The sequence below is a fragment of the Xenopus laevis genome, chromosome 8L (genome assembly GCF_017654675.1).
Source record: "Xenopus laevis strain J_2021 chromosome 8L, Xenopus_laevis_v10.1, whole genome shotgun sequence".
In the NCBI taxonomy this organism is placed as follows: domain Eukaryota; kingdom Metazoa; phylum Chordata; class Amphibia; order Anura; family Pipidae; genus Xenopus; species Xenopus laevis.
The window spans coordinates 109441510-109454238 of NC_054385.1; positions in this window are offsets into that span (position 1 = coordinate 109441510).

A 12729-nucleotide genomic window follows, 5' to 3' on the forward strand; every position below is an offset into this window, starting at 1 on the left:
TATGAATGAATTATTATCATCATTAATTATTTTGGTTTTGTAATTTATGGTTTGAGTCTACTTGGTATAGATATAGTAACCCTCTATTTGGTGGGGTTTCTTTTTTCTTAAACAATATTAACACTTTTTCATCTGACTTTGTCAGACCTCTACCTATAGTTTGGGCTAAATAAGGATTAAATATATAAATACATACAGGGATACCAACCAGTGTTGTTTCTTTGAATAAGCCGGTCACTATCTATAATTATATGATATTGAGAATAAGAGAACAAATTCTTTCACAGCTTTCTGTGTCTGGTAGCGTGGGACTGTCTATATCTAACGCACATATATACAATCAATGAAAAAGTAACTGCATTCTCAGGTCTTTTTAAAAAAACACAGTTTTATCATAAACGTTTTGGTCAGATGCTAATCCCCCTTATGATGATTACAGTTTCGCTGACGAGCAAATCTGTTTACTGAATCAGGTCATCGATTGGCAGAGGTTTCCATCCTGGATTTTTATCTTTGTCAAGGCCTGTTAGCAAATACTTGAGATATATGATGTAAGGTACACTCACTGTAAGCAGTACTGATACTTGAATTTGGTTCCAACCTGGGCATTGTATGTTTTTCATGTACTTGTGTGGGTTTCCCCTGGGCACTGTGGATTCCTCTTACACTCCATAAACATAGTCAGCTTGACCAGGTCTGGACTGGGAATCAAAATAGGCCCTGGCATTACAAGTACACAGAAGCCCAATCTGCTCCCCACCTAGGTTTTCCACCTTTTCTGGAAAAAAATACCAGCCTTCCAATTAGGGTTACCACCTGTTTGGTTTTGACCCGAACAGTTTGGTTTTTCTAACGCCTGTTCAGGTCTCAAATTTCTGTTCTGTACAAAAAATATTTAAATACTAAGATACTTACCCCAACATGGCTTAGTTACTATCAAGTGCAGTTAAATTCTTATTATTACAGAAAAAGCAAATCAATCAAAACTAAGATTTTTTTTTCTAAATTAGCATTGCTGCATTTCAGAGGTTTCTGGATAATTGATTTCTGTATCTATATATAGAGATAGGGTTGCCACCTGTGTGGTTTTGAACTGGGCATCAACACTAAAACATTGACAGTGGCATCTAAGTGATGCAATAGCCTTACCCCATTGTCATAACTCCACCAACATCATTGTGCCCACCTCTTATGTCATCATGCCTGTTCCTACATCACTGCCCCACCCCACATGCTTTCTGCCCCGCCCCTCCTGTTCGGGTTTAGCCATCAGCAAAGGTGGCAACCCTATGCATAATCCACCTTTGTTTTCACCTCTGTCTTTAAATGGAAAATATACTGGTATGGGGTCCTTTATGCAGAAACCTGTTAAACAGAAAGCTCTGAATTATGGAAAGGCCGTCTCCCATAGACTCCATTTTATACAAATATTCCACATTTTTAAAAATGATTTCCTTTTCTCTGTGATCCCAACTAAGATATAATTAATCCTTATTGGAAGCAAAACCATCCTTTTGGGTTTATTTAATGCCTACATAATTTTATAAGGTATAAGAAGTCTCGAAAAATTCTATTTTTTTATCCCAAAAATGTTATTTCTTTTTCCTCTGTAATAACTAAGATATAATTAATCCTTATTGGAAGCAAACCAACCTGTTGGCTTAATTTAATGATTATATTATTCTGACATAAGGTATGGAGATCCAAATTAGGAAAAGATCCATTATCCAGAAAACTCCAGGTCCCAAGCATTCTGGATAACAGGTACCATAATTGTACATTAATAGTATAACCATTTCTGAAGTTTCAGAAATAAATCCAAATGCATTTTCTGGAAGTTCAGATAGTTTACCACAACTTTTTACATCAGCACAACTGAATAAGGGATGTAAATTGCTTTTAATAGAGAAAGGAGTGACTGCTCTTAACCCCACACCTAGTGGCTGGGGTACCACAAAGCAATATTTGTATGTTTGTAGGAAGAATGGTTGGTAGCAAATCTAAGAGAACACAATTTTAATGGAAGGGAAAACAAGTGTTGTCCAATACAAAGCCCTGTAGATGTTTTAACTCTTGATGAATGGTAGGATTTGTTCTTCTACAGCAGCTGATGTGCCATTGTGTAAGACAACACTAACTTATACAAATAAAGGAACCCTGCAAAGATTGTTTTGCATCAGACCCTGCAAGTACATGTACACCTTCACTGTTGGTTCTTCTGTATCATTGGCATGGTGGTGGAAGAGCAACGGTTCTCACAGTGTAAGTCATCTATTGGATACACATTCACATTAATATCTGTAAAATGATAATATCTGGTGTTTCTTTCCTTTGTACCATTTTGTTTAAAGTTCTTGAGAAATCGAATAAAAACTCTGACCACACTAGCGTATTCCAGATGTGTCCAACTGCCTGTTGATTTCTGTAGAATTCACTTATTGGTGCCAGAATATACTGGAATATGCAGTTTTATGTGTTTGGATACTTCTGTGGCTGAATCAATAGGAGCTGGAGGTGTAAAGAGTCTGTTCACCCAATTAGTTTTTTTTCTTAAATGGGTAGCAATCTAAAAATGAACCCTATGTTTTTAGTTTTATTTGGTTGTTTTCCTTTTTATACCAGCCAACTAACAGGAACCAAGAAAATGTCCACCCGAACCAGAGATAAGTGTAGCTGCCTGTTTCTTTAGCCATATGTTCTTTTCTTCCTTTATCACATCGCCTACCAAGGGGAAGATGTAAGATTTCCTTAATGGTCCTGCCACCCTCAGTGCTAGATTGGATTGATGTGCCAAGTGCTATATGCAGTGTAGTAACTACAATGTTCTATTTCTCAGAACATCTAAATGAAGTTTGACCTATTCCTACTAACTATGTCCTACTCCTGCTGCACTTAGTGGTCACTAATAAAACCAGAAATTCAACTAGCTATGTGGAGTAAAGTAAAAATAAAACGGATGGAGCTCTTTCATAGGGGGCTACATTTTAATTTATTTTTCACAAAACTGAACTATACTTTTTGGAAAAAAAACCCAAAAAACTATTATAGTATTAGTATTATATAAATACAGGCATGGGACCTTTTATGCAGAATGCTCTGGGCCTGTGGTTTTCCGGTTAAGGGGTTTTTATGTAATTTGGTTCTTCATTACTCAAGTCTACTAAAGATTTATTTAAACCTTAAATAAACCCAAAAGGATTGTTTTGACTCCAATAATGATTAATTAATGGCATCAAATACAAGGTACTGTTTTATTATTACGGAGAAAAAGTAAATCATTATTTAATTATTAAATTATTTGATTGAAATGGAGTCTATGGGAGATGGTCTTCCGGTAATTTGGAGCTTTCTGGATAACAGGTTTCCGGATAGCGGATCCTATACTTACAGTATATGTTACTGTAGTTTCTTCAAGGCACCCTGGCTTCCTCCCACAGTCCAACTACATCCTGGTAGGTTAATTGGCTTCTGATGAAATTGACAGAAATATATGTTTATCTAGTAGGGAAATGTGATTGTAAGCTTTTCTAGGGTAGGGATTCGTAACTGATAACAATTATGTGCTGCATGAACTGTAAGAGGAATGATGGATAAGAATAGTTTGCGAAGGTGTTCATTCATCCAAGTCATTATATTAAAAACCTAGTAGCAGTCTAAAGCAACTTACATTTTACCACTCCACCCAGTGGCTTTTCTAGTTCAACTGGTAGGGAATTCCCTGACATTTTAAACTCTAAGGAGAACAAAATATGAAAACACTGAGGCGTACAAATATGTTAGTCACCCCCTCCCAGTGAACCAAGACTTCTGCCGTTGGGTTGCTTGGGTCCCTTTAGTATTATCTCAGGTTGCTACATTGCCATGTTTCGTTATCTCTCGCACTTTAGTACTTCTGGCAGGGTTTATTATACTGTGTATGTACCCAAGTTTGCAGTGAACTGCAGTCAATACAGTACCCAGGCCAGGTGCATTGTTTATGGAATGGGTACAAGTTGGCAAACTGGTTCTTGGTGGGTGTGCCAAATAAATGTGTATTCTTCATTGTTTTCATTCTCCTCCGTGGCATAACAAGATGATACTGGGCCCCACAGCAAATTCAATTTAGGGCCCCAAAAGTTGCTAAGTCTACCAAGATATATTGTTATTGCTCATTAATAAGGGCATCACTGGACCCTCCATTCCCCTGGACCCCCTGCAGCTGTAAGGTCTGCTTCCTCTGTAGTTATGCCCTTGGTTTTACTTTATGGACAATCTAATCCCCATAATCCAATCACAATGGTCCCATTAACATTTTTCAGGCAACATAGTAACATAGTAAATTAAACTGAAAAACAGCACACGTCCATCAAGTTCAACCTTTTATGTATATACAGTATAAAACCTACCTAACTGCTAATTGATGTGCAGGAAGGCAAAAAACCCAGTTTAAAGTCTTTCCAATTTTCCTCAGAGGGGGAATAATTTCCTTCCTGACTCCAAGAAGTAGTCAGATCAGTCCCTGGATCAACTTGTGCTATGAGCTATCTTCCAAACAATAGCCAAAAATATAATTGATCTGTTTGTTTACCAAATGTGCAGATCAATAGTGGAGGGAGGTGCTATTCATGTTATCGTGTTCTACCTTTGTTGCATTGAGGAACCACTTTATAAATAAAGGCAGAGGGGGAATTCCTGTAATCACATGGGATCTTAGGTTATTCTGTCAAGTAGATTAAGCTTATGATAATGGTTGGACAGTAAGCATATAATAATCAATATCTGTCCTTCTGTGACCACCTCTAGATATGAATGTTCCTTTGGTGCATGTGTTTTTTATGCCCAAAAATACAGGATTACAGGCAGAACTGCATTTACAATGTAAATGTTATGTCAATGGCTGATACATATTTGTGAAGGTTAAGCCATGATTTTATATAAGTAGAATCATGCATTTTGGCAGGAAAGGAAGAGATTCAAGAACTCAGACACATTTCTTACATTCTTCATGAGATTATTTACATGTACACCAGTGAATGTTACATTCTGTTGCTTGTCTTGAAGGGAAATATAAACAGGTATGTATTTACAATGTTGAACAATTTGGAGGTAAATATTAGGGATGCACAGAATCCACTATTTTGGATGCGGCCGAACCCCCGTTTGCATATTCAAATTAGGGGTGGGAAGTGGAAAACATTTTTTACTTCCTTGTTTTGTAACAATAAGTCATGCAATTTCTCTCCCGCCCCTAATTTGCAAATGCAAATTAGGATTCGAATTCAGTTCGGCCGGGCAGAAGGATTTGGCTGAATCTGAATCCTGCTGAAAAAGGCCGAATCCTGAACCGAATCCTGGATTCCGTGCATCCCTAATATAAATAAGATCTTAAGTTATTCTGTTCAAAAGCTTTCCTGACACAACTGCCAGTTATCGACAAGCATGTTTTTCAGGGAAAAAGCATTTGATGTGTTTATACTGTAGCAGAATATATATTTTTGTGACTTAAAAATGAAATATTTGGCATAGAACAAAAACCCGTGGGTTGACCACTGGTTGGGAGAGTTAGGCTTGAAATTTGGTCAACCATTGCAGATTAGGGTTGGGTGCGGATCAGACTGAGGAAATACACTCCTCCATTACTCACAAAGATTCCTCATCTTGGACAGCATGCACAGAAATAGCATAGAGAGTGAGAAGACGTGGGTATGGGTTGGGTGCGGGTCCTATAATAGCAACATTTTGCACGTAAGTTTGGGTGCGGGATAAGGTTTTGCAGGTTACGGTCTGGTGTGGGTTGAGTTTGTCTTGACCCGCACATCACTAGCATATATGGTAAATATGGCAGTGGTGCCATTATGGTCTTTTTTGGTGTAAAAAAACCAACCCATAAAAATAAAACTTTGGGTAGATCTGAATGTCTGAGAGGAAGAGTATATAAAGATTTATTCTTTGAAAATTATCTTCCTCGGATTTGACCTTTTACTCGTTAGGCATCAGAACACGTTGCAAGACATTTGCACCACAATACACTAGAGACAATTTTGGCAGACAAAGGGAGGAAAATAACAAGATATCTGTAAAATAAAATATTTTTCCTCACTCCTTCTTGGCTTCAGCATGGTTGAACAACACCCTCACATTCTACAAAAAAATAGCACAAACAAAAACCTTAAAGCAATTGATTTCTCCTTCAGTTGCCTTTGCGTACACAGACTTTAATTAGAAAGTGAGTACAGTAAAAACTGAATTTTGCTTCCCATCCCAAGTGCTGTTTAAGATTTCTTTATCTGTCTATTAGTCTACTAGACTAAGCACCTCCTTACTTTAAATCAGTACTGGGCCTTGGGTAGAGGGCACCCAGTGGAAGTACCCGTCCCAGCACTCCCAACTCCACCGCATGTGCTTGTACCTGTGTCACGACCGGCACCCTATACCAGAACAGGTGCCAAGTACCCTGGTCTCGGCTCGGCTTCACCAGTAGTGTGACCACCGTTGGGCTTCGGGAGGAGCCCTCAGCTTACTTGGGTGCCACCTGGACTTAACGAGGGGAACAAGGCGAGATGTTCTGGCTGGCAAAGGGGAACGGCTGTTAGCAAAGTCTTTTGGGCCGAAGGTCACGGTACAAATGGAGCAGGTAAGAGAATCGTCAGACAGGCTGGGTCAAGGCAGGCAGATATCAAGAATTGTCAGGCAGGCAAGGGTCAAACCGGGTTGTCAATCAAAAGGGTTAATCAAAAGAGGTAGTCGGTAATCAGGCAAGGGTCAGGATCCAGAAGTCAGAATAGTCAAAAGCCAGGCAGGGGTCACAACAGGAATCACAAAACAGGTTCAGACAGAAATAGCTTAAGCTCAGAAGCACCAGGAACAAATCCTATGACGGGCAAGGTGCTTTGGACAGAAATGGGCTTAAATACTTTTGAATCTCGCGCCTTTGCGCGCTGACGTCATACGTCAGCGCACCTGCGCCTTTAACTACAAGGAGACGCGCCGTGCGCGCCCTTAGAGAAGAGCCAGCGCATACACGCTGGCGCGGCTAGAGGGAAGTATGGTGCGGCGGGCGTCCCCGCCGATGGCGTGGCGGACGACCCCACTGCACAGGTATTATTACAACCTGCCTGTACATGCGCACACTTGCTCACATGACCCACAGCCCAAATCTAGAGGAAGGCAAGCAGAAGGGGTTTGTGAATATTCCCCCACCCCCCCACCGATGAGTCCTAGGCACGTCTCTCTCCTGCCTACTCCTAGTTTTGGCCCTACTTTAAATAAGGGCCAAAAAAAAGGCATTAAGATTGCCCAGGGCCAGTAACTTATAGCAACCAATCTGCAAGTATAATTAACTGGTCATTGTTTAAAAGCAAATATCTTATTGGTTGCTATGTGTTATGGCTACTGGGCCAATTTAGTACTTCTTCTTAGATATAGGCGTTAGAGAGCGTAGTTCTGGCTTTCTTTCACATAACACCACTCTCTGGGAGGCGATACAAATTGGCGATAATTTTGTCTATATTTGGGGACAATTCTGGCAAAAATCTTGCAAGACAACTAACGTAGCATGAATTTCGATAATAGGTGTTAATATATATGTTCACCAGAATATTCACAATGACAGAAGTGCTGGCACTTAAGTAAATCCTTTTTCTGGTGTTTTTTTTTTGGTGCAAGTCATTACCGCTACCTACCGCACCTTAGTAAAAGGAAGCCTAAGTTTGCCCAGGAGCAGTAAATCATAGCAACCAATCTGCAGTTAGAATGAACTTGGTCACTTGTTTTAAAGCATTATCTTATTGGTTGCTATGTGTTCCTGCCACTTGGCCAATTTAGTACCTTTTATTACATATGAGAGTTAGAGAGCTTAGATAGGCCACGTTTTCTGATTTTCTCAGACTCACTTTCATCTGCAATGGTTTGGAAGGAAGCTGATGTAATTCCAATATTTAAAGAGGGATTATGATCTCAGACTGGTAATTATAGGAATATAATTTTTACATCAGTGAAAGTTAATTAAAGGATCACATTCTATATTAGTGGGCTCATTTGCAAACAGAAATGCACCATGCAAAGTGCAAAAAAAAAAGGGTGAGTGTCCTGATGGTGAACTGAAGCAAACGCATTTTCTTGAGGTCCGATATACTTTTCTATACATCTTGCTATAACTGCCTTTATTTCGACAAAAATGGGGAAAACTTACAAAACAACATCTGTTAGCTCAACCTCGAAACCACTCGGGGTGAAGCGCAACAAGGATATGGATAAATTCTTCGAGAAATTGCCTAAAGATGTGAAGGACTCTGAAGATTCGAATATGGCGGATGATGAGGCCCACCTTCAATCCCAAAACCATAGCACAACGGATTTGCCTTCTCTACATTCTCTATTTTCAATCCTACCCAATAAATCTGACTTGGCTCAGCTATTATCAGAAATCAAAACTTCTATAAAGTAAGAAATATCAACCAAGGATGTCTACCTCCCTGAAGCTCATCAGCTCATGGAAGATCTCGTCTGGCAGCTTCTCAGCCTTGACAAAGAAGTGCAAATTTGGATTGATTTAGTTGCGTTTCATCAGCTAGACCCAGGAAACCGTGGGCTGTCTTATATTGTTTACACCACTTTACAGAAAGAGGAGATCCTACACAAGGGAAGTGGGTACCCTAAAGATTGAAGAGGATTGGATTGAACTATAGCAGGATTTGTCCCACTCTACTATCCTACAACACTGATTCCTGGAAGGGATTATAGATACACTGAAATCAGGTAAAATCACCTATAGATGGGCCCATCTGTTTGCCTTGGTAGTGTGCTACAATGGCACCTGCCTTCACTTGCAAGAACCCGCAGAGGCAGGCTGCTTCTGTTCGATCCTAGAAATCGCTCTACCTGATCTATGCTTATGGCACCCTATACCTGGGCATCAATAGACATTGATTAAGATCACCTCCTATGCACAGAGGGCTCTTGTTATGTATCCTAAGAACGCAGATCAGGTTCAAGCAGCGCATGACCATAACCAATGATAATTTTTTGCTTTTAGTTCATGTGGTACTAGGTGGGATATATTTACAATCTGCCTATAGAGTTCATATAGGGACAAATTTACTAAAGGGCGAAGTGGCTAACGTTGGCGAAAATTCGACAGGGTTACGTAATTTTTCTGATTTACTAGCAGGCGCTGGCGTAAATTCGCTAGCGAAAGAGATAGACTCTGGCGCAACTTCGCACTCTAACGCCAGGCGAATTTTCGCACGGGCGAATGGACGTAACTACGCTAATTCACTAAGATGCGGATTTTCTTGAACGTTACCTCTTGCACCAGACGTGCCTTCGCCACCTCAGACCAGGCGAAGTGCAATAGAGTAGATAGGAGTTCCTCAAAAAAAAGTTGAAATTTTTTCTAAGTCCCAAAAAAACACAGGGTGATAGGCTGAAAAAGAGTGAAACATTTTTTTGGGGTACCTCCTTCCCCTTTACATTTGATAACATATGGCACCTAAACTATACTGTGGGCACATGTATAGGGCATTAGAAGAACTCTATATAATTGTATTAAGGTTCCCTGGCCTTGTGTAGTGTAATGTACTTGCTGCAGCATATAAGTCCATTGTACTTGCACGCCGTATGCAAATTTGCGAACACTAGCGTAACTTTGAACTGCTGATCGTATTTTCGCTAGCGCAACTTCGCAAGCGTTCGGTACCCTGTGCGCAAATTCGGATCTTCATGAATTAGCGTTGTCCAATTGAATTAACGCCTGGCGAAGTGTTGCGATGTGCGCAAAGCCAGCACTGCCAAATTTGCTCAGGTAAGTAAATTTGACCCATAGAGTTCAACCTTTCTATGTACCATACTTTGTGATTATATTTGATTGGTTTGCTTATTAGCAATGCTTCTGATCCACTACTAGATTTTCTTTCTCCTTTTCTATCCCCTTTAGCTATTGAAGATACAGGAATGCACCCATTGTCCATGTCAGGAGACAGTATAGCTAATTATCTAGCCTTAAGTTGTACTGGAACAACGCTACCCCAGTTTGCTCCCAGCCACCCTATCCCTACACGCTAACTAAGTGTGTGTAACTATTCGGAGGTGATTGTCATTCCCACCCTCCATTAGTTAGAATGTTAGCGTACCCCCTGAATATGGACAGCCTTCTTTTCCTCACTCCCTCTCCACCAAGCCCTAACCTACTCCTTTTAGCCCCTTATTTTTTCCTCCTTTTCACTATGTCTTCCCTTCTCTCTTCCTTTCCACTACCTATCCCCCCTTTTCTTTCTTTCTTTCTTTCTTTCTTTCTTTCTTTCTTTCTTTCTTTCTTTCTTTCTTTCTTTCTTTCTTTCTTTCTTTCTTTCTTTCTTTCTTTCTTCTCTTTCTTCTCTTTCTTTCTTTCTTCTCTTTCTCTCTTTCTTCTCTTTCTCTCTTTCTTTCTTTCTTTCTCCCCCTCTGACATAGCACCATGTCAACACATAGTTGATTGTTAGGCGCCAAGAAATGTACACCAGTAAACAAAACCAATGAAATTGGTCTTAATTCTGCAAAAAAAAATAATTTTATTGAGTACAGAATTAAGAAGCCTTAAGGCGCATTTAGTGTTCATACCAGACATCCATTTCAAAATTTCCTCTGTTCCCAAGTGGTCTAATAGATATTAACCAGAAATTTACTGGAGCCAGCCTCAGCAAAACAACATGTTCTCAAATGAGTCTTATGATTTGGCTGTGTGGGTGGTGAGTAGTACAGAGGCTGCTTGACTGAGGCCAGGTGTTGTGCTCAGGGTCGGACTGGGTCAGCAGGACACCGGGAAAAACTCTGTGGGCTCAGACCTGCTCCCTGCCCGAATCTGTCACCGATGCCCCCGACCTCCCTCTCCTCGCCGAAAGAAAAAAGTTATGCGCATAAGGTGGGGGACGATTTGTGGCAGGGGCGGGGGGCTGTAGGGGGCCCCCTTAGACAGCAGCCCTGGGGACCCCAGGCCCCCCCAGTCCAATCCTGGTTGTGCAAGAAGCATACTTAGTGCAAGGAGTGGTTGACACATGGCAAGTGATGTTTGCATGGGAATCAGGCAGCTTTTAATGGTCTATTCTGGGGAAGCCCCTCTAAATGGTCAGCTTTTGTACTGAATAGGCAAAGGGAAAGGGGGAGAGAACATTGGTAAAACATTGGTAAAAAAATTGGCAAAACATTTGAATATAGTCCTAAAATCATTATACAGTTTCCTAAATGCACTGGATTTTACATGGTGTATCATAGCGTTGCTATGCACAGCTTTATAAATATTTCCTTAACTGCAGGGTGAGTTGATTAAATGTGAGAAACCAAAGGAAGAGGCGAGGCAGATGAGTTTACAAGCTGCTGTGTCGGCTGCAACCTCCTACATCACTCTGTGTTTGCATGCTAACCATTTAGTAAACTTTCAGCCATGGGTTGGAAACTTTGTGTAAAGTAATAGCCCCTGGCATCTTAAAGGGTAACTAAAACAACATAATGTCCAGTGCCCAGGCCAGTGGACTCTCCAACCAATGTGGAATAAATATCATAAAATGTATTAGTTTCATATTTATGTATGATGCCATTTACAGGAATGGGACCTGTCATCCAGAATGCTTGGGACCTGGTATAAGGGATATTTGAATCGCCATACCTTATATCTACTAAAAAATAATTTAAGCATTAAATAAACCCAATAGGATTCTTTTGCCACCAATAAGGATTAATTATATCTTAGGGGTAGATTCACTAAAGGACAAAGTGGCTAATGCTAGTGACAATTTGCCAGTGTTGCCACTCGCAGGCGATAATTCGCTAGCGAAAGAGACCATCTCTATCGTTCGTTCGCACTCTGCCAGGTGACTTTTCACTGGTGAAAGGTCGTTAATCGCAAATTCAGTAAAGTGTAAATTTTACTGAACGTTAGCTCTTTCACCAGAGTTGACTTTATCACCTCAGACCAGGCGAAGGGCTAAAAAGAAGCTACATCTTCCTCAATCTTCTGTCACTTACATCATATCTTGTGTGCCAAAAATGCATTAAATGCGACTTTTCCTTTTTTGAAGCGGCATTGCCTGCAAAAGTCCTAACTTAAACTTTTTTTGGGTAACCGTTTTTCTCCAGACATTTCATAGAAATATGGAACATTCATTTTACAGTGGACTCATGTGTAGGGCATTATATTAACTCTCTTGTCTTTATTAAGGTTCTCTGGACATTTGTAATAAAAAATGGTAACATTTATAATAAAGACCTCCATACAACTTTAAATTACCCGCCCAAATTTTCGCTAGGCACAACCGAACGCTAGCGTATCTTCGATAAGAAATGCTCGCACTGGCGAAGTAACGCTAGCGGAAAGTCACCAGCGTTCGGCGCCCAGGACAAAGCTCAGTATGTTAGTGAATTGGCGTAGTCTTAGCGCATTTGCACCTGTGCAAGCTATGCGAAGCTGACGCTGGTGAAAAATTCGCCCGTTAGTGAATCTACCCCTTCGTTTGGATCAAGTATAAGGTACTGTTTTAATATTACAGAGAAAAAAAGAAATCATTTTTAAACTATGGGAGATGGTCTCCCCGTATTTCAGAGCTTTTCTGGATAACAGGTTTCCAGATAATAGATCCCATACCTGGATCCCTTATGTTTCTGTGCAATGCAATATAATGAAGTCTGCTGAAAGCCAACTTATGTAGGGTGCCTGCCTTATTGAGGTTTGCATCTGCCCAGTACAATAATTGCCATACCTGGCACAATGCCATTGTTGCC